General features: G+C 38.4%; 1 protein-coding gene across 1 annotated transcript in view; it reads right to left on the reverse strand.

The window, feature by feature from the left end:
• CDH2 (cadherin 2) overlaps positions 1-23,762 on the reverse strand; it is a 209,086-nt gene that overhangs the window by 75,561 nt on the left and 109,763 nt on the right. The gene's annotated exons all lie outside the window — the stretch shown is intronic.

The following is a 23,762-nucleotide window of genomic DNA, read 5'->3' on the forward strand; positions in this document are numbered from 1 at the left end:
CAGACTTTTAATCTGAACATAGAAGGAAGCACAGGATTCCAAAAGGCTGTTGGGGACAGGGAGAGTGGTGGCTTCAGCATGAATGGGGCATGGTTCTCCAGCATGATGGCCCCTTCCCAAAGGCCATGATGTTGATGTTAAGAGCAGTGCCTGGATCACAACTGTTCCTCACTCATTGCCTTTGTTAAAGATGAGTATTTGTAAAGGATTTTTTTCTAGGGCAAATCTGTTTGGCAAGGTGTTTGTATGACATACTATCTTTGTGGAGTAGGAATATTTATGGACTCGAGTCTCTACTGCAGTATTCAGGTAGACTGAAATGCATTAGGTTGAAAGAAGAAAAGTCAACACAGGCACAAACTAAAGATAAAATTACTGATGCAGATGAATTGGTTTACAGAAGTTAGGGACCGTGTGTGTGTGTGTGTGTGTGTGTGTGTGTGTGTGTGTATAAGACGCGTATCTGATAGTAAGATTAAGTGTTAAAATGTAAATGTCATCGTAGTTTAGCATTTCCCCTTTTCCTGAGCCACGGGTTAGATCTATTAATATGAGGAAGACCGTTAGTGGTACTTTTTAAAACACAAGAATTATTAAAGAATACACAATATAATATGCAAGATGTGATTATAAAGAAATGGGATTAATTCCACAAGTCACACAGAAAAATCAGATTCATTACATAACAAGCACGCCTTGTGTAAATTAGAGTCCAACCAACGGGGCACTAAATATGCACTTTAATTTAGAGTACAATACAGAAGTAACTTTACCATCTAATGAGATGAATTATTAATGAAGCTAAAAGATACTAAAAAAAAAAAACCCTGCTTGTATAAAGGCCAACTCTAATCTCATGTATTTTATAAGTAATCTTCAATAATACATTATCGTTTTATACTCAATTGAACCATATCCTCAACTAGTCTGACATAGTGTACTTTCCTCTGAATGGGAAGAAATCGCATCAATAATGAGATTTTTATCATTTTGTTCTTATTTGGTGCAAAAAAAAATAATAATAAAAAGAGCAGCAGGCTATAGCCAGTAAATTGAGTTCTGGTTGTGGTTCTACTAATCCCAGATAATTCTCTAAAACGTTTGCATTTTCATTTCGACTGTAATGGGGGAGGGGGGCACCTCATTCAGTCACTCCTAATATCTTTTACGGCACTAAAAATATGCAGACACATAGTCTAAAATTGGGGATCGTGACAAGTTCCAGAGTGATTATCACCACTGAAGGTTGTACTCAAGTTATTTTGGTTTGTTTTTGTTTTTCTTATCGTTTGAGCAGGTTTGCACTAAAATACAATGGCTTCCGTGGGATAAAAAGCACAGGAAAACTCACACAGGAATAAATTTCTTTTCATGTGTTTTTCTCTAGTTTTTTTTAAAAGTTACCAACACCCCAGCAACGTTACAGTCCAGTATCACATCCCAAGTAATTACAGATGAAGGAGGCAGCGACAGGAACACTGCTAATGCTCACCACAATTATCTAGGGGATGCTCTTCAACAGGTGAACAAGTTACAGTTAATGAATTGTCATTTATAAGCAAGGTGCTTTTCTCTCGCCAAACTTTGTATGCCATCACAAAAAGCATAAGAAACTCCAGTTATTCTGTTTGAAACACAACTCTTCCTGGAATAGATTCATCACCTTTCTTGCATGAAACTGATTTCAGTCACCGCAGCACAAAGTGTCACAATGAGTATAAATCTTGATGATCAAAAGATACTCTCAGTATTTCAAGTTACAAAATCTGTGGCTCATCCCCCTTAAGTAATAAATGTCAACGAGGAAGTGTAAAACTCAAACTTCCTTAGAACAGTTCTTTAGAACTATTTAGTAAGGAGCACAAAATTCCTGTAACTCTGCCAAATAAAAATACGCATTTCGGACAACGGAGGACACGCGGTCTCCTGAGTTTCCAGGCTTGATGGGATTAACGTTTTTCAGGAATGATGAACTGAAGTTCCTTGGGAGATTTACAGCCAGAAAACCAACATGACTGTTTGAGGCTTAATTAAAAACAGGAAAAAAGTTACAGCAGAAAAGGTGCTCCTCTAACATTTATATGTCATATTTACTTTGAAAAGTATCTAATAAAATAAACTCTGTAGTTGTTACAAGAGACGTCCTCTATTCCGTTCTTATCATAATAGCCACACATAAACATTCCACTGCAAGTTTGGGTTTCTAATGAGTAGCATTCTGTTTCTCAGGTTCAAAGTCATTTTCTTTAAACAGCCTATTTTATATGCACACAGAACCTTTTGATAATTCTTTAATGGATTACAGCATAGACTTTAAAACAAGCAACTTTGTTGAATACCTTATTGTTTTTCTAGGCGGTTTCAAATCCCTTGATGTTTGGCAAATTTTTGCAAAATTAATGAGGTTAACCTTCATTTTTCAAACTTGCAGAGTTACTTTATGTTAACATAGACCTCTTTTTTTAAATTTTTTTAAAAAGATTTTATTTATTTATTTGAGAGAGCAAGTGAGAGAGAGAGAGAGAGAGCGTGCGCGAGAGCGAGCACGAGCAGCGGGGAGAGGCAGAGGGAGAGGAAGAGGGTGCAACAGATTCCCCACTAAGCAGGGACCCTCAGGCAGGGCTTGATCCCAGGACCCTAGGATCCTACCTAATTCGAAGGCAGATGCTTAATCAACTGAGCCACCAGATGCCCCTAACATAGACCTCTTATTTAGAGATGACTCACAGTTAAGGACTTTTTTTTTTTTTTTTAATTTATTTGACAGACAGATCACAAGTAGACAGAGAGACAGGGAGAGAGAGAGAAGGAAGCAGGCTTCCCGCTGAGCAGAGAGCCTGACGTGGGGCTTGATCCCAAGACCCTGGGATCATGACCTGAGCTGAAGGCAGAGGCTTAACCCATTGAGCCACTCAGGCACCCCGGCAGTTAAGGACTTTTAAGTTTGACTTTATTTTGGGGAACATCTACTGAGCTCAAAGTAGATCCTACTCTTAAACACATTTAGGCAACTACATACAGATTAATCCCACTTAAAATAAATTATATTTATGAAAACACAGACATACGAACTTAAAGAGACATTAATAATGTTTTTCATCTCATAAGGCTCCCTTCCATAGCTGCATGTTATTCTGCCTTGTTCCTCCTCCGCATGCCTGAAAATATGTGTCTTCATACAAGGTAAGTACTGGGAGAGGAGCTAGTAATGTAAAAGTGAACAGAGCCTGGGGTCTACCATCACGAAATCAAAGTCTCATCTAAAAATTTCTCTAGCAAATTACGTGAATTAAAATGAAGAGTTACAGAGTAGGGATGAGGGAAATTAGGCCAAGAATTTCTAAAGCTGAGGCTGACATTTAATAACACGATTGAACAGAGTATCACCAGTGGTATAAAATTGCCACAAAAATATATGGTTTACTTTAATTTACTTGCAGTTTGCAGGAAAATGTCTGCGGTGTACAGAAAGGGACAAATGCAGGTTGTTTGCAAAGTACCCCTGTTCAAATTTGAAAACACCCCCCTTATTTTGAAACGTAAATGTGCAATTCACTCTAAAGAAGGCCAAGTGGAAAGACAGCTTTCAAACATCCCTTCCCTAAGCCACCAGTCCTGCCCCATAGAATATATTTGCCCAGGCTTTTTGTGATTACGTCCTAGTCTGGTTTCAGAAAAACGGAAATTCACAGAATCACTGAATTTTTTGTTTAAAATTTAAAAAAAAAAAAAAGAAAAAAAAAGCTTTGTACATGAACCGCCTCGTTTTATGTTACTTTGTTTCCCAATCTAACTCAATCACTGTCAGGAGGGAATGAATCAGGCAATTTTTGCTACCTGAAAGGAAAACACAGGATTCAGCTTGGTTCCTCACTTTCTCAGTGAAGATACACACATGGCTTTTTAATAAAAACATGCCACCGAGTTTCCATTTCCCATAATTCCTTCTGGTTAGTGAACAAAGTCATAATAGGTATGTCAGAATGAAAACAGGGATAAAGTTCTTTCGAGCTGACGGAAATGCCTATGCAGCCTTTTATAACTGGAATACTGCTGGTCAGCAAAACAGAGATTGGGTGGCTCAAACAGAGCCCATATTACATCTGATTCACTGATCCCTTTCAAATTCTCTGCCCCCAACCTCAGAGCAACACAAAACCTTCCTGAGCTCTGGCCGGTCCTTTTGTCTGTTTGCAAAACAAAATACAGCACAAGAATAAACTCTTAGGGGGTAAAACAGCCTTTCTATATGGACAATTATCTTCCTTTGGCTACCTTAAGGTTCTTGTTCTTTCTAGTTTTCACCTAGTAACCATCCATCACCTGTTATTTAGTAATCTGCTAGGTAAAAATATCCGTGGCTCTCCTAGCTTTCTCTACAGAAGCAACTTAAATGGAAAGTCAATAGCAAATGTGCTCTGTGTACCCAGCAGCCCTCGGAGTGCTTATAAGATAATTAGGGCTGGTAAGGAGTCATTGGTTTTACACCTTAAATTGAGTAAGGATTCGAGATTAAATGTCAAAAGAATGTATCTGAGAATACTTGCTAAAATAAAAAAAAAAATCCATAATTAAAGATATGCGCTCCATGTAAGATCAAAGATGTTGTAAGTGCAAAACATGCCTTAAAATCATTTTGCTAATGGATAGATAGGAGATTCCCACAGGGTGCTTTTCCTCCCAGAGTTCTGTAGACATTAAACACACCATGAAACTTTATGGGCATTCAGATAGACGTCCTCCATGAGGGCAGAACTACTTTTTACAATGGCTTATTGCATGTGGTGTTGTTCTGAAAACATCCCCCTTTCAACTATTAACTTTCCAGTCCACGCCATACACTAAATAGTCGAGGACAGGACAAGAATCTTGTGGGAACCTGTGAGAAAGACAACAGAAATACTCTGGGTCCATGCCGAACGCCGAAGTGTTCTTAGAGGCAGTGATTGGAAGAAAGGGGATTCCAGTGAGGAGAGGAATGACTGAGCAGGATAGAGGGCGGATGACAGGCCCAGGGAAAGGCAAAAACCAATCATTGCTTAAAATCTAGTTCATATAAGAGAAAGTGGAAAATGCATTTCTAAATTTAGTATGGACATATTGGAAAGGACTTGCAAAAATTCATGAGATGGGTGCTGAAGGCTTTAGGGCAGGGGAAGCACACAAAGTTTGGGGACAGGCGACCTAACGTCCACATCAAGGCTGGAATTATGAATGAAAACCCAAAGACTGGCACAGCACCAAAGACGTAAGCGCTAGAGGCCTGAACTGAGGATTTGAGCAAGAGTGGTGGCCACAGGACTCTCAAAAGGAGAAATATATGCCCGGAGAGGGTGTGAAGACAGAATCCGGAGGAACTGGTAACAGATCTGATATACAGCTAAGAACTGGCTATGAAAGGAAAAGAAGAAGTCAAAAAGGATTCCAGTGATTTGAATCTGATTGACTAGTGGGAAGAGGAATGGAAATGTGTTCAGTTGGAAGGAGGGTACAGTTTACCAAAGATCATTTTTTCAGAACTGCTGATTTAATCTGGCATTAAAACATATCTATGAATTGTGCATCTCTGAGTGTCTGCCATAGGCAGAGGTGTGGACGAGTCACCCATGACCATCCCTGGAGGAGCGCCTAGGCCAGTGACAAAGATACACAGAAATCATTTGCCTAGGAGAAGTCACTGGAATGAAGTGAAATCTTCCAGGGAGAAAGTTACGTCTAATCCAAACTTTTCCTGCTGAGACTACCTTGTTTACTTGTCTTACTGACAAAAGACACCTGAAGGGCCATCTCATAGGTACCTCTTCAAAAAGATTTTTTAAAAATGCACTGATTTCAGCCCCCGTCTTTATTTTTTCCTCCTTATTAAATGCATTACCTTCTTCCCTCATGGACCTTAGGCCATTTGTTCTTCTCTCTCCACCATATTCAAACAAGCTGCTACCTTTTCAAATGTAAAACTTACAAAACCAATCCCTTAAGCTCAAATGCGGGTATGCAAATCATTGCCCAGTCAACAAAGTCCGAATACCCACTGAAAGGAAAATACTTTCAGCTCTTTTATAACTCAGCTCTGCAGACTCAGTAATTTTTGGTAAGCTTAAAAATCTTTGGACATTTTCATGGTAAGTGAGCAATGTGTATCCCATCTCTGGTATTGTACACGGGACAGTGGCCACTACCAGTCATCCTTAAGGATCTTGGTCCCTTGCTTGGCACTCCCCCAGATGGATGCCTTGGGTCTCCTGTCATGAACAACCAGTCCCCTCCTTTCTCTCCTTTGCACCGCCATTGGAAGTTGTCCCCAATAAACTCACAACCTACACTACCTGGCCTCTCCTGTGAATCCACACTTCCGACGTCCGAGGATTCTGAGGCTTGATGCAGGGGTCAGGGGATAGGGGACTTGGGGACATCATGATGTTTGAGATGTCAGGTGTCTGCCTTCTGGGTACACAGCCACTCTTTGCTCCCTTTGTCCAGCGCTCCTTCCAATCTGCTCTTGGATTTAGGAGAGTGGTGTTGAAACTTCAGTGATCTCACAGACCTGATCATATCTGATCCCTCACTTCAACCCGAGTAGGCAGCAACTCATATTTCCATTTTATAAATGAATTAATTACGGCTCAGGGAGATTAAGGAACCTGCCCAGATTCTACGACTGTCAAAGAGAACAAACTACCATTATTAGGGACCAATGAACTACAAATAATGATGGCTTTCTAGCTCACATTTAGTTTATGGCTTGTTATAATTACCTATTTTCTGCTCTAGCACTGCCAAGTCTGGACGTCACAATCTGTATCACATGTTTTTTTTGTCAAGTTCTTCTCACCGCTAATTTGAAAAAGATCGTTTCTTTCCAATTCTATTAGTTGTGGGGATAAGCAGTTCCACAAAATTTCAGTCTTGTGTGACTATGAAACAGATCTTGGTATTTTAGAGTGATTCTGTAAACACAAAGAAAGCAAACTTAAGGTCACCACTAATTTGTAAGGATAATTTTCTTCCCACTCTACTAGTTGTAGGGATAAACAATTCCACAAAATTTCGAGTCTTGTGTGACTGTGAACAGATCTTGATATTTTAGAATGATTCTATAAACACAAAGAAAGCAAACAAAGTCAGTCAACATTAACAGTTCAAGAAAAAGAGAGTATTAGACAACCAACCACGAGTCAATGTCTTCTGAACTATTTCCTGACAAGAACGCATATTTTAAGATTGGCGACAACTGGTAAAATGCCAAAAACAGAACTAAACACAAATGAAAGTTGTGAGTAGCATTTATTATGATAATATCTTAAAATGGTGTTCCTGAAAGATAACTATTTTTTTATAGTGGAAGTAGGAGATGCTTATTGAAAGTTGACTGAGCATTTGTGCAAAGAGCCTTGGAGGGAAGAATCCAAGCAAGTCACTGACACACAGTCAGTCCTTTCCCCTTGCTTTGCTTCACGGTTAAGACACTGCTTTTTAGCAAATGGAATGATATCGTCATATGGATTAGTGTCTGACCAGGGCAACAATAAGACCACACAACCTCACTGTTTCAGAGCATCTTAACAGTTACACAACTGCACTTCTAGAAGCCGAAGGCAAATGATGATTTCAGGTGTGCAGTACTTGAAAAAAACGAAAACAAAAACAAACCGAGTACCAAGGGGCAGAGCCCACCACATCAGCAAAATAAAATAACTCATTTCCAAGTCGAAAAATCCTGTGATGGACAGATCATGCTCGTTTTCTCGGGTCAGTGCTCAGATAGAGATTGTGATCCTGCCATCTGCATTCAACACAAAAACTCTTAGTTTTGCCTCCTGTAAACAAAAGGGTCAGGGACAAAATTTTCTATAGGTAGCAAAGCTGGCAACTGCTCGAAAGCCATTAGATGCAGAAAGCAAAGAAAACAGGAGAAAGAGAAGCTGAACCAGTGGAGTCCAGCTGAGCTCTGAGGTCCGACTCTGCAGACCCTCACTTCAGTCCACACTGCCCTCACTAAGGGCAACGATATTACACAGGATATCAAGACAAATGACTCCAGTCCTGGCCCCATCAGAGGCTCACGGTATAATGAAGTAGAAACAAACACCAAGGATTTTAGTTCATTATTCTCATGATTATAGATCTTTGGTCCATTGACTCAGCAGTTACACCAAATGTGGCTCTCCATATACTACCTCATTTAATCTTAAGGACAACTATAAAAGGGAGATGTTATTTTAGAGATGAAAAAAAAAAGTTATAGGGACATAAAGTACCAGGTCCAAGGTCACACAGTGGTAAAGCCAGTAGACACAACCGTGTGATTCCAAAGCCAAATACATGTTTTCAAAATGCTTCCCTGCTTATAGTTATGGGAGAGGAGTCCATAGTGAGCACAAGTTGAGAGTAAGAACATGAACCGTGAATTAATATCGTTATGAATAAAAATGTCTTTCCCTTAGGAATCACATTAGATTACACATTTATAGAATAATGACATCTTTATCATTTGGTGCATTCTTGAAACAATTTTTAATTTTTTTAATTTAATTTATTTTAATTTAAACAATCTTTTTAATTTGCCAGTTTATAAAAGTGGTTTCCTGAAGTAAAAACCTACCGATTCTACTTTAAATCCGGTATCTGGAGGCACCTGGGCTTCCTAAATATCTGATTTTTCTATGGGGGAAAAGAAACAGAATTCATTTAATTTATCACTGAAATCACACATCAAATTTTATATGAAATAAGAAGAATAAAATTTCCATTGAGTGCTTTCCACTTTAATCAAAGCCTGAATCAAACCCAAGACTCGCCAGGCAATGTGAAAAAATGGACAATCAGCAGGCGTCTGTGTGTTTTCAATGGATAAGTGTCCATGACAACAGGAAAAAATGCCACAGCAGTGCAAGAACCACTGTGAGCAGGCTCAGAGAGATTAGGAATAGAATCAGCCTAGAGATCAATCAACTGCTCTCCCTTCCTTCTTCTAGGTGAATCATTCTTAACAAAATTTGGAAGCATGGCTGGAGCATGAACCTACTTCCATGTTACTTTTCCACCTTTTTCTGAGCCGACAGAGGGCCTGGATGCCAATGGCAGCTCATCTGGCACTTTTCAACAATCCTACAGTTCACATATCTTTCATAAGCAACTTACAAAGTTCCCAATAACAGAAATGAATGAAATGAATAAAAATATAAATTTATTTTCTAAAAATGAATATGTAATGGGGTGCCTGGGTGGCTCAGTGGGTTAAGCCTCTGCCTTCGGCTCAGGTCATTGTCTCAGGGTCCTGGGAAGAAACCCTAATTGAGCCCAATCCCATCAGGTTCCTTGCTCAGTGGAAGCCTGCCTCTCTCTCTCTCTCTCTCTGCCTGCCTCTCTGCCTACTTGTGGTCTCTGTCTCTGTCAAATAAATAAATAAAATCTTTAAAAAAATAAAAATAAATATGTAAAAGTGTATATTCCATTAAAATGTTCCCTATTACCTTAAAGATTTTACTTAAATATATATTTTTTAGCTCATTGAGGTGTAACTGACAAAATTGTCAAGATATGTAAAGTGTACATACAACATGACGATTTTATATATATATATACATTGTGAAACTATTCCTCTCATCCAGTTAATAAATACATCTATGACCTCACATACATGTATACACATACACATACACACACATATGTATTTTTTGGTCAAAATAAGTTATACTCTCCTAGAAAATTTAATTTCAATTACACAATACAACATTATCAACTATGGTCACCATGTTATACATTAAATCCTCAGACCTTAATCATCCTATAGCTGAAAATTTTTAAATACAATTTATTGATGAAAGAAATAAACTAACAAGGAGAAATGACTTTCCTTTTTAATAGTTGTCAGTAACTTTTGTTATGCCTTTTGTAGTTACAACTGAGAAATAGCTCTGCACTAGGAAAAAAATCATCACCATAAAAACAGGAAGTAGGAAAGCTCAAGCTGGTATATTTGAAATACCAAACTGTAATAAGTATTTTTTAGTGACAATATATGTGCTTTTATATTTTCTTAACACATTTTATTGTTAATTTTTTTGACTGTATGTATGGGAATCTTAAAATTGGAATATTATGCTTTTAACAATTGATATTTTTTCTGTTTAGTCATAAACAAGATTTTCTGCTTTTATAATACTCAATAATGTAACATTGTAATTATTAGAATAATGCTTTTTTTTTTAAACCTTAAGAGTATTCTAGGTTAGAGATTCTTTGGTAATTCCACAATTACCCTGCCTCAGATGACATCTAGAATGATCTTTTTGATATTTAAACCCACTCTTTACAGATGATATTATATTTGGTATATCACACTGATGGTCTGACATTACACTCCCAAAGCATTTACAAATCTTAAATTTTGATAAATTATGCTCTATTTTTCATGTTGAAATGAGTAGACAAGACATTTCACTTGCCGTATAAAATCAGTCATTTAATCAGCAATGAGTTACTGAGCACCTACGTGTAGGCATTGCTATGAAACCTAGGGATACAGAGGTGAACAACAAAAAAAATACACACACACAGGCACACACACAACATTTAAGAAAAATGAAGGCAACAACTGCATTGTAAAACAAGTTATTACAGGAAATTAAGCTTTTAAAAGTATGGTCTTGCCTTCTTTCTGCTTGAAGTCTATGAAATGAAAAGATTTCACCATTTTCCAATAAAGAAGAGGAAAAAAACAGAGTCATAAGAACTAGTGACTTTTAATAGGAAAGGAGACCTGACGTGGGAATGGAAGGAAGCTCAGAGCTCCTTTCCTCTGTAGAGAGGAAATGTGCATATTGGGACAACAGGTTTGATCTGGAGAAGCTGAGGGAAACGTGATTTTCAAGGCTGCTTAAGTAAGTTCCTCAGTGGTTGATGGCACTGAGTTTTCATTACATCTCATTTCACTTCAAACTTTGAGGGTTTTCCTCATGAATAAGTATTCCACCAGCATCACTCTTACAATCAACATCTTTGAAAAAGATCAAATTAACAAATTTAAGTAAAGTTGAAGAAATGGTTTCCCTAAGGTCAAAAGTTGGACAGAGACCTGAAGGACTTAGAGATGCCATGTTTACAAGTGAATGATCACCACTGACAGGATCAACAGTGAAGGCCCCACACAGACTGGACTGCTCATCTGTTTCTCAGCCTCTTGGTATTTTTGAACAGAGATACAGAAACACAGGGACCTGCTGATAGTGTGTTAATTTTTGGCTGTACCCTGAAGGGGAAATTCCACAAACTGCTCTACTTCTTGGCTATTGACCTCTTTGTTTCTCCGAGATTTTCCTGGTATTCCTCCAATAACAATCTCGTTGGCTTGAGTTGGCTTCTGTTATTTGCAACCAAAAGAACATTAATATTGTATTCCGTCCCACTGGTCCACTTCGTATGTTCATGTGAATTCACATCCTTTTTTCTCATCATCCTGCTGAAAACTTTCTGTTTCCTATTGCTGATAAGATAAAATGAAATCTACCAACATTCTACTCTTCCCTGTATGATACTCATAGGTTTTTAAAGCCAAGTCTAAATACACACATACCTTGCTTCCTCTTCTTACTAAAAATGATACTGGGAAAATACCAAAATGTTACTTTAATCATATGTTTGTGATCAAATGCAAATCAAACCAAATCACCAAATTATTAGATGTGGAAGCTTGCACAAATTTACTGCTGTAAGCCTTACTTACTCTTTGATAAAATGAAGATAATAGTATTTTGTTCTTAGAGTCATGTTAATGATTTAAAAATACTATATGTAAGCAAATAAGTAATTTCATCTTTTTTATATTTATATTTATAATCATCTAGAACAAGGCCTAACACAAAGAATGTTTTCAATAAATGAGAGTTATTTTTATTTCATTATGACTTAAATCTGTATCTCTAACCCAAAACTCTTTCTTGAGATTCAGAGACACAGATTTAATTGTCTCCATGACCCTGCCATGTGGACACAACTCAAATCCCAAATTCAATCTGTACAAGGGAAAAATTAACAACCACATTCCTCCCAACCTGGGTTCTTCTCCATCCCTTACCTTGAAGCGTGATACCATCATCTGTCACAGAGCTGCAAATATGATTATTTTAGAATCCTCCCTCAACCAACTAGTCTCCATGTTCTATAGACTTTCCCTTTTAAAATCTAGACACATCTCTTCCTCGCCCTGGCACACAGACCCTCTACCCTGCTCATTATACCTCCAGGGGGAGCTTTCTAATGGATATACTTTGCCTTTGCTCCACTCATCAAATCTACCTTCTCAACAACTAATGAGTCTTTCTAAAACTCAAAGCTGATCAAGTTTAAATTTATTAATTGCTCTCTATTGATCAGAAAATGAAGATGTACTCTTTGGACAGTTACACATGTCATTGACAATGTGGCCATGGCCTAGTGTCTTAATTCTCTCATTATGTCTTGTTAGTGAACTCCACTCCAATCAAATCCACCTGCACCCATCAGACTGTGTCAGGCTTCTTTTGCCTTCTTCGTGCTGGTCCATCTGAGTGGACCGCCCTTGCTGCTGCACCTGGCAGGTGGTTGGTTACACATCTTTTCAGGGTCACTTCCTTGATGAAGCCCCAGCTGATATGCCCCTCCCCCGTGTTTGTGCTCCAGCTCTAACCCTGAAAAATGCTTTTCTCATAGCACTCACACTTGTGTTTCACATGCTTGGCTATATATCTTCCCAAGCTGAAGGGCAAAGCTGTGCCTTATTCCTTGAGGGGCACTGGTGCTCTGCTCAGGGTGGGTATGCAGCAGGCCCTTCCCTACGTGCCTGCTGAATGAACAGAGGTAAGGGACAGAAAGAGATGGTTAAGGGAATTTAGAATTCGAATTCCAAGCGTGAGAAGCGAAGTTCAGAGTATGTTTTGGAATTTGTAGACATTCAGTGTCACACAGGATCCGTTACAATACAGAAAATGCTAATTGTTCACAATTATGATTTCTAGTAATTAAGAAAACAGTCCGTCATAGCTATTCAGAATACCCGATTTCAGGTAATCAAGTATGTGGTGAAGCTGACACATTGTTCCAGAAGGGGCTGAGGCAAGTGCTCATTTTTCTAAGACAGCTATTGCCCTTAAGTGACAATTTGAGAGCATTATAAATGCTCTAAGTCTAAATAATTTAAATATGATGCATTATTGAGAGACAGCATAAAATAGCTTACTACTGTCTAGTAATTTGTGGCCACCTCCTATATTGTTAGGAAATTTGAGCAACTTTAATAAATTTACATATAACTTCCTTGGTGAGTAATGAAATGTTCAGAAAAAACCTGGAAGATAAAAACACACTGGGAGAATCTGCTTAATAGCAGGTTAAAATACAGAATTATTTCTTCAAAAACGATGGTAGCTAGGCCGTAGTGAAACATTAAGAGTATATGCAAAGATGTTGTCAGAAATCAAAAAATAAGAATGTTTTTTGACATAAACTGATTCAAGTGGGAAGGGATATAAATATAAATTGAAGTTTAGAGGAAAATCTTATATTATAGAATCAAATTAAGTTCTAATATAAGACTCACTACTACGAAAATGCTCTGCAAATTTACAGAATTCAAGTAATTCTGTAACAGATTCAAGTAACAGATGTAATTCATGTAACAGATCTTCTACAAAATACTGTTACAGATCAGAATAAAATTGATGCGATTTATCCATTAATTTTCAGCCTAATCAATAAAAAAAAACTAAAGGAAAAACAAACATTCTGATAGATACGTAAATGTTCTGCACATTCAAACTTTAATGAACAATCTTTCAAAAAAACAGTGTTCGGAAAGTTTGGCCTTTCCAGAGAACTTCACTCAGAGCAAAATTGTAATTTTGCATTTAAAATTTCATTTCTGCTGAGCTGCAGTAATGGATAAAAGTGACAGGAGTCATGACTGATTGAGTACAAGTAAATTTCTCCTTTCAACGCAGCCTTAAGGCAGGTACACAATATTATCTTTGTGAAGTCAAGGGGAGGGTTGCAAAAGGAAGACTATGAATTTCAAGAATCATGCATTACTGGGATGTGTTAGAAACCAAATGGTTGTATTTGATGTGATTCCTACAGGGATTCCTTTATACTTCAGATCTTCTGTGGCCTTTTGATTGGCCATGCTCCAGGCAGTTCACAAACAAATTACCATCACTTCCCTAGGAAGTGGGTTCCTGGCTGTAGAAAAAACAAGTAAGTTACCAAAAAAAGCACTAAGAGATTTAAATACCTAGAAGCTTGCCAAGAGCTAAAAAGAGATGAGATACTGATAAAAAGTATGTATCTGTCATAGAAAGCCTTGGTCCTCTATATTCATAGTTGAGCAAGAAAACATCAAAATACTCTTCATTTTACATCTCAAGATGTTTCAAGACCAGAAGTTAAGATTAGACTGTCAAGTGTTCGGCCAAAAGATTGAAGTACTTATGATTACCTTTTTAAAATAAAGGGGTAAAGAAAACCAACTTGCAATGTGAGACCTGAATTCAGCAGGTATCAGGAACAGAAAAAAAAAAAAAAATTAAGTTTTTACTGGATTATTCAAGCTTTTATCTTAAAAGATTTTAGATTGACATATAAACCGATTATTTCTGTAGGAAGAAGAAAGCCTCGATATATTTGAACTGTGATATATTTTAACCTTTATTTAGTGTCTAATACTAAAAACTGAATGGGGAGGGAAGCAAAAGCAAAATTTGCCACCACATCTGTGCTTCACTTACCTGCTTTTCACTTGAAATTATGGGCAGAGATTTTATTATGTGACATGTATACACAGACCCAACCCAGCACAAATGTACCTCAATCAGTGATAAATGAAGATTCTGGTTGTTATAAAGGATAACCGTACTTGATATGTAATGTGGGGCAAATGCCCACAAAGCATTCCAGGTGGGTACCTGGAGACGGACAGGAAAGTTTCGCGGCATTTCTTCAAGACTACGGTGTTACTCATTATGCCACTTCCCGGTGCCCATGAAGGTGTTTCTGCTTTAGTAAATCTGGAGCACCATAACCATGGCATGAATTTGAATGTAAGCCAAGAACACCACACCCCTCTCTAAACGCAGCAGTCTCTCCAAGTTAGAATAGGCAAACACTGCCAGCAAAAGCAACAAACTAAATTTTCTGCTGAACCAAGAACGGCAGAGCGTGAAATAGCAGCCTGCCATCCGACATTGGGAGCCTGATTTTTACCCACAGCCGCTGAAACAGCCCTCGCCTCCCACTTCTGTATGGGGGGGGGGGGGCAACAACCCAGAAAACAGACAATACCATCTGCATGCAAGCAGGGGGACAGACCTTGTCAGGCTAGTCATAGCACTCCTGCAGTCACAAGAGCCTCTTCAGGCTCTCTGTCATGGCCTGACCCCATGAGCTACTACTGCTTGTCACTGGATGGTCAGAGGAATCTATGGCAATTCTTGAAAAGATTCTGCTGGTGTCACATCGTCTATTGGAAAAGTTTTCAACCAGAGGGCTGCTGATTGATTTGTTTGGGGTCATGCGGAGGTAAAAGGAAGAGTTTGAAAAAATTAAGGACTTCAAAGTGGCGAGTGGCGAATCCCACAAGCCAGGTGGATGCATTTCAAAAGCCCCCTCCGTGACGGAGCCCCGACATCGCGCTGTGGGCCTGTCGCACTCGCACCGGAACGACAGTCCGTTACGGTCCGGACAGCTCCTGCCGATTCACCTGTTACAATGCTAAACACGCTCCTGAGACCCTGCCTTCTGTAAGAAAAGAAACTCTTCACACAGAGATGAAATGAACAGTGCAGCTACACACTGCGGTAGTTAGATGGAATAAAGCAGGTTGATAAAACAGGTAGAAAACGTCTCCCGCTTGACTAGACTATTAATGGGACCAGAGGAGCATCAATGTGCTACAGAAATATTATACACATCTGTTCATCAGGCCCGGTGTATGGACCATCAGGAAGCTAAGTTGGTAGATTAACTCATAACCGAATGATATCTGTGGCATGGCCATGTGCACATTAAATGTCAAAAAGTAGACATCTAGCAGCAACAACAACAACCAAAAACCTTCCCAGCCACATCCTGTACACCTGATCACTGCTTTTAGAGACCCAATAGAGGGGCACCTGAGTGACTCAGTGGATTAAGCCTCTGCCTTCAGCTCAGGTCATGGTCTCAGGGTCCAGCGATCGAGCCCCACACTGGGTTCTCTGCTCAGCAGGGAGCCTGCTTCCCGCCACCCACCCCCCGCCACCTGCCTCTCTGCCCATGTGTGATCTCTGTCAAATAAATAAATAACATCTTTTTTTTAAAAAAAAAGAAAAGAAGCCCAATAGAATTTAAACTGATTGCAATTCATGATTATTATTATGATGGAAATCATTTTAATAATTTGAATTATTGTACAGCAAATATTCACTAGCTTCCTCTTTCCACTATGAGCAGAATATACTTTGCCATTCCATTGATGTTGGGCTTGGCCACTGGGATGTTCGTGGCGTGGCACAAGCAAATGTTCAAAATGTACCTGTACGTCGAGTCTTGCCTTCTTGGAGGATGCCATCGCCACACAGAGGAAAGTGTACTGGCTACCCATTAGTTCAGGAGGGTGGATGGAATGAGGGCCACATCTAAACTCAATCTACGGCTTGTATCCAAGCCCAGCCTGGATCAGCTGAGCCCTGATCCAGCCCACCAATGCAAGGATCATGATCACTGCTCTGGCCACTGAGTTTTGGACTGGTCTGTTAGGCAGTATTGCTTTTGCAACAGCTAACTGAGATTAGCTAATATTGCTAATGGTCCAGCTAACATAGCATCATAAATAGTGCCTATATATTAAATACATGATTTAGGATGAAATGCAAATACGGAGATTTCATTATTGCTGATGGAATACAGTATAGTTAGAAACCTTAGAAAAAGTGAACCTCCTTAAGTTTTACCCCCTCCCACTTTCTCTCCAGCTGCCTAAATGAGCTGCTACCTATGGCTCAGCGTCTCAAGCACTAAAATGGTCACTTTCTATTCATTTGTCTCTTAAAACAATTCCCATAATGTAACTTTATCCCCTTTACTGATAAGGAAATCGAGACTCACAGAGGTTAAGTAATTCAGACCACAGAGTTAATAAGTGGCAGCTTTAGGTTTCAAGTAGGTGCTTCCCTAATACTTACCATATTTCAGAAAAGTTTTTTTTTTTGTTTGTTTTCTATTTAAAAATGTTTAACGGAGGAACAGGCCAACTGCATAGAGGAGATATAATGTCTTTTTCACTTTTGTTGCTCTGTAGGGACTCATCTGGCACTAAAAGTACCTCTCCCATTCCCACTCCCAGATGGTCCACTTGACAAGGAGAGGCCTCTGGGGAGGCCTGAAAGCTCTCTTCTTGCAAAGGAGAAGTACAGCCTAGAAAATTCCTAAAATAGCTATATGTTTTCGCTCAAGAGGATACCTTTAAAAAAAAAAAAAGTTTACTTCTTTTCATCTCTGACCATTAAGTTAGTTCAGTCTTGATAGAGACTATGTAAAAGAAAAATCAGAGTTGTTTCTGGTATTTGTTTTTATTTAAACATACTTCTCAGGGGCACCTGAGTGGCTCAGTTGTTAAGCATCTACCGTAGGCTCAGGACATGATCTCAGGGTCCTGGGTTCAAACCCCACATAGGGTTCCCTGCTCATTGGGAAGCCTGTTTCTCCCTCTCCCACTCCCCCTGCTTGTGTTCCCTCATTGCTGTGTCTCTCTCTCAGTCAAATAAATAAATAAATAAAATCTTAAAAAAAATAAATAAAAAAAATACACATCTCCCTAACCAGGTGTATTCCTAATTAAGTCATGCTAAGAACTGAAAACACTTAATTCTTTCAAACAATTTCCTTCCACCTCAGTCTTTTTTAGAGAGAGAGTGAGTGAGCAGAAGGGGAGGGAGAGAATCTCCAACAGACACCCCACTGAGCACAGAGCTTACTTGGGGCAGGATCCTAGGACCCTGAGATCATGACCTGAGTCCAAATCAAGAGTTGGATGCTTATCTGACTGAGACACCCAGGCGCCCCTCCTGTCCTGATTCTAAATCTTAGGCATATTTTAAAAAATCAATAACTATGAATATTTTTCTATGAATGTTTTTCCTGAGGTTGTTTTTAAAAGATGCTGATACAGAGGCAGTCCTTCTAAGCATTATATTGGATTATTAATATTTCTATTGCTCATATAAGCTTTTATCAGACAGATTTGCTAAAATGTCAGAGTAGTCAGGCTACCACTATTTCAAGGTAGTGGAAACTAAAGTATAGCTAACATGACACTGGGCAAAGATCTTTCAAAACCTTAAGATGTGGTAAAACTAGACATAATGACGAGGAGTAACAATGACCTTGGGAGGATGCCAAGTGCACTAAAAAAATAACCCCTGCATAATTAATAGGATGATGTTATCTCTACAGACAGTAATATCAGGCTTGCAATTAAAGATGTCTGCTCATCCTAGGAAATGCAATCTATAAAGAAAAAAGGAGGAATTTGCATGTAAGATGGTACATTCTATGTCAGAATCATCTCAATACCTCTCAGGAGTGCCTGACTTTTAAAAATTAAAAAATTCATTGAGAAACATTTTCCAAAAAATTAAGATAATTTAACCTTTTGCTACAAATGGATCATACTTCAAAATGCCTCCTATCAGCTGCAGAATTGTGACGCCCTTGACACAAGACTCTTTATAAATAAGTTTCCCAGCACACATTATGTGAGTCCTGTTAGGAAAAAGCCTCTGTGTCCATAGGAAGACAGACTACATGGCTCAGCCACTATAATGTGGTAAATACTGTTACGTACTTTTCTAGGAAATCAGTGTGTAACAATGGTAACTCTGTTGTGGCATTAATTTTTTACTGAGAATGATTATAAAATACACAAAAAGAATAGTCTCATGAACTCGTGCTGATTATTCAGATTGGACAATTATCAGAATTTTACCACATATGCTTCATCTGTTCCCTTTTTTGTCACCGCCTAACTACTTTAAAATAAATTCCTGATCCCACTGATACCTGTCTCAAAAACAAACAAACAAACAAAACAACAAAAAAACAAAAACAGCAACACTTTCTTAGAGACTCACAATGCCAGTATCCCTATCACATTAATGATTATTGCTTGGCATCATGGAATAACCACTCTATGAAGGTTAAAGCAAGTTTGTTTTCCATCATAATCTATTTTACAAGGAAAATTATTTCTATTTCCCAAACACTATACTAGCTTTCCCAAAGGAAAAATGAAGAGAACATGATAAGAAAAATCACAATTTCCATTTTTGCTTGTTACACATGGGAAATAATTTGTGTAAGGGAGTTACAACTAAGAGAAGACACAATATCAATATGTGTATCAGCTTTGTAAGTTAAGCAGATAAAGGAAAAGAAATCATTACTTGAATTTTAATTAATATTTAGGCTATAGCAATAGCAAATTAAATTTAAACTTCTCAGTGTTCATTGTCATTAATAGGCATACACAAGTGAACTCCAAAGTACCTCCTTTCTTAAATTTATTTAAAGAAAAGCTAATATCTTATTTAATGGTTTGCTTCTCTATAATGTCCTACTCATATTTATTTGGAAAGGTAAAAAAATTCCAAAGATCATAGAGAAGTGTTTTAAAGTTATTAAGTAATGCTCTAATCTCAGTAATGCCAATGTATAAAAAGAGAGAGAGAGAGAGTGCACATGGGAACAAAACAGAAGCTGGCAAAGCACTGAAAGTGAAAATATATGCCATGACGAAGTGGCCGACATTTTCTGAAACTAATAGACTTCTTTCTTGAAGTTTAAAAAATTAATCTCATCCCTTCAGATTACCATTTCATGTGTTGTAGGCTGCATTTTGTCACCCCCAAATTCATATGTTGTAACTCTAACACTCAGTACCTCAGAATGTGATGGTATTGTGAGAGAAGACCTTTAAAGTAAGGTGAAATGAGGTCATATGGGAGAGTTCTAATCCATCATGACTGGTGTCCCTATAAGTAGAGAAAATCTAGGCAAATATATACAAGTACACAGAGACAAGACCATGTGAGGACACAGCAAGAAGGCGGCCATCTGCAAGTTTAACAGAAATCAAACCTGCCAACACCTTGATCTTGGACATCCAGCCTCCAGAACCGTGAGTAAGTAAGTTTCAGTTGGTTAAGCCAGCCAGTCTGTGATATTTTGTTATTATGACAACCAGGCAAATTATTACACTATGCAACATCGAAAACTCTAAAAATTGGCCACTGACTTCAATTATAATCAGGCAAGTTAGTAGGACCTTAATTTTTTGAATGTTAAGTATTAAACATTTTTTAAGATACTAGTACTGTCACACCTAAAAATAAACTATCATTCATTAAAATTATCAAATATTCAGTCAGTAATCCAATATCTGTTTGATCTAATCCAGGGTTATTATTATTATTATTATTTTTTTTGGTGGGCAGGGAAAGTGCAAACTAATTCACAGATGATGTTGTGTATTCCTATCAGGAGGAGATAACAGATTTTCTTTCTTTTAGTTGTTGGTGATCATAGACCCACTATGGCAATAAGAGATGCAAAATGGTGATGATCAATTTCTACAAATCCTTCTTCATTTATTAGCCGCATCACTTCCATAAAAAAAGAACCACTTGCATCATCAACTCATTACAGGGTTACTATGAAATGCTCATGATGGAAAAAACAATATAAATACATTATTTCCCCTAACTTAAGACTTGTCAAAACAGTGACCAAAATGGGTTTTTCTTTTCCATTGCAGTTACTAACCTTGTTAACACCCACAGTGACCCCACTTGGAGACACCTTTGATAAACTAGTAATTGTTGATAGCTATGTTGGTGTGTGGTACGGCAACATGGTATTCAGGTCACCTCCTATACATTTTGCCATAGACATGGAACCGGCCATTACTTCACAGAGCCCTTGTTCGTTCTGGTGAACCTCAATATGGGTCTCGGGGCTACTCATTGTAGATGGTCATTGTTTTCAGGCATCTTCGAACGGCACAAATCCGTAATTTTGTAAAAATTTATTTTGATACTTGTCATTCAAATTCAGGAGGTCAGGAAGTCAGTAACACTGATTCTACACCTCTATCTGCTTCCTCTTTCTCCAGTCAAAAGCATGGCTACTCACATGCTTTACCCTGCAACACAGACCGACAACAGTTTCTAAGAGTAACACTATTACCATATACAACTGTAAGACAATTTAAAATTTTGCCTCTTTTATTTAGATCTCAGAGTCTATCCTAGTGAGGACCCACACCCAGATTTCTGTGCCTTGGTACCATTTGAAATGATTCTTCTCTGTGTTACTGGTTATATCAGCAACTGCTTTATATGGTGAAGCCTTTTTATTTCGTCTTTAATAGTTGTCTTCATTTTGTTGGTTTTGTTTTATACTTATGTAAAATATGGACACATTTCAGGGTGCCTGGGTGGCTCGGTCGTTAAGCGTCTGACCTGATTTCTGCTCAGGTCATGGTCTCAGTTTGTGAGATCAAGCCCCGTGTCGGGGCTAAGTTGGTTAAGCGTCCGACTTGATTTCTGCTCAGGTCCTGAGATCAAGCCCCGTGTTGGGCTCCGCCCTGGGCAAGGAATAGCGTCTGCTTAGGATTTTCTCTCTCTCCCCTTCCGCCCCTCCCCCAGCTCATGCTCTTCTACTCTCTCCCTCTTAAAAACAAATAAATAAATAAATAAAGTATTAACACATTTTCCGAGTCAAATCCACAAAACACTTGCAACTTTAAATAGGGATGTTCATTTAAGTACACTTTTCCGGGCGTCTGGATGGCTCAGTGGGTTAAGCCGCTGCCTTCGGCTCAGGTCATGATCTCAGGGTCCTGGGATCGAGTCCCGCATCGGGCTCTCTGCTCAGCAGGGAGCCTGCTTCCTCCTCTCTCTCTCTGCCTGCCTCTCTGCCTACTTATGATCTCTCTCTGTCAAATAAATAAATAAAATCTTTAAAAAAAAAAAATAAGTACACTTTTCCTTGGCTGTGCTGCTTTCACTTAATATGTTATCGGAGAGATCTCTCCACAGCAGTTTACAGATAGCTCTCATTCCTTTTTAATCTGCAGAGTGCTTCCTCAGATGGTTGTATAATAATCTGTTCAACCAGTTCCTAACTCATGGTCATTTGGTTTGTTCCAGTCTTCAGATTTGACAAACAGCTACAATGAACAAGCCTCCTTCTTTGCAATAAACAAGTGACAATCATTTTTGCAGCCATGTTTCTATTTCTTTTGTAAAATTTAAAATGTGGCTAAAATAATCTCAAAAGGAAGGGGATATAATGCAATAGGATAGACTACTGACAACTATTCCCGTCCTTGTCTGTTAATTGAATGAATTTAACGACTTTTCTAACAGAAAATATATAACTTAGTCAACTAAGGACCATGATTTATAATCTAATATATTCCACTTGAGTCAACAGAGTCTCCGTTTTGTGTGTCCTCCTTATTTTTATAGCACACTGTAGATGAAAACTATTAAAGCTCTTAAGCTTTTTAAAAATTATAAAAGCTTTTTTAAAACAGCTCCTGATACTGTAAATCAAGTGGTCCACCACATGCGACTGAACGAATAATGCAAATATTCACCACACTAACATGCAACCAGGTGCTGCAACTATAAAGACTTTTCAAATTTTAACAGTACAACATTAAGAAAAATGGAACAAAACAACACAACTCTCATCAAAGCCTAACAATCTCCTGGATTATGAAAACTAGATTATGTTATGTTAAAAAAAAAAAAGCAGTACTTTAGAAAGCCCCAATTATTATCATTTTTTTAAGATTATTAATTTATTTGACAGGGAGAGAGAGAGATCACAAGTAGGCAGAGAGGCAGGCAGATTCCCCGCTGAACAGAGAGTCTGATTCGGGGCTCAATCCCAGGACCCTGGGATCATGACCTGAGCCGAAGGCAAAGGCTTTAACCCAGGCACCCCTAGAAAGCCCCAATTAAATGCTAGATCTGAGCAGCACTGCACAGCCCTCCTGAGTCATTTGTAGGGTGATTTTTAAAAAATAAGAGCATACAGCTTTGTAAAATTCTATTTCTTTGCTTTAAGAAGTACTTGACAAAAGTCACACCTCAGAATTATTACAGGGGCACAGCAACGTTTGTATTACTTTCCTTGTATTTTGAATCTGAATCATGTTTCTGAAGATCTCACTACTATAACATTGTCACTATTTGGAGGGTTTTTTGTTGTTGTTGTTTTTGTGTTAAAGCAAAGGCAATGGAAAAAAGTCCATTGACTGAGCAGAGTAGAATACCCTATTGTGTGGAAGGGAGAGGAGGGGCAGCAGTCTTTCTCTCCTGGAGCAAAGAGAAATGGGGCAAGCCAGCTTGTTATTTATGGTGGAACACACCCACAACCAGAGCAGATCTCCCTCGCCCATTGCATTGAGCACGAAAGCATCATTAATACATCCTAATAAAAACTTTTCACAGGGGCTCCTTTCTCATCTACATGCAAAACCTCAGCAGGAGGCCTAGAGCTTCAGGAAGCCATAAAGTGAAGCTGGAACTCAGTAATGATCTGCAGCAGGATATCTACTGAGACAAATTGACTTGACTAGGACAGATCTGACAGCATAACAGTGTATATGTAAAACTTCACACCATTTAAGGTACACATCCCTGGCATCTGTAGACAAAAGTATCCTCTTTCATGCTTCAAAA

The sequence above is a fragment of the Mustela nigripes genome, chromosome 8 (genome assembly GCF_022355385.1).
Source record: "Mustela nigripes isolate SB6536 chromosome 8, MUSNIG.SB6536, whole genome shotgun sequence".
Taxonomy (NCBI): domain Eukaryota; kingdom Metazoa; phylum Chordata; class Mammalia; order Carnivora; family Mustelidae; genus Mustela; species Mustela nigripes.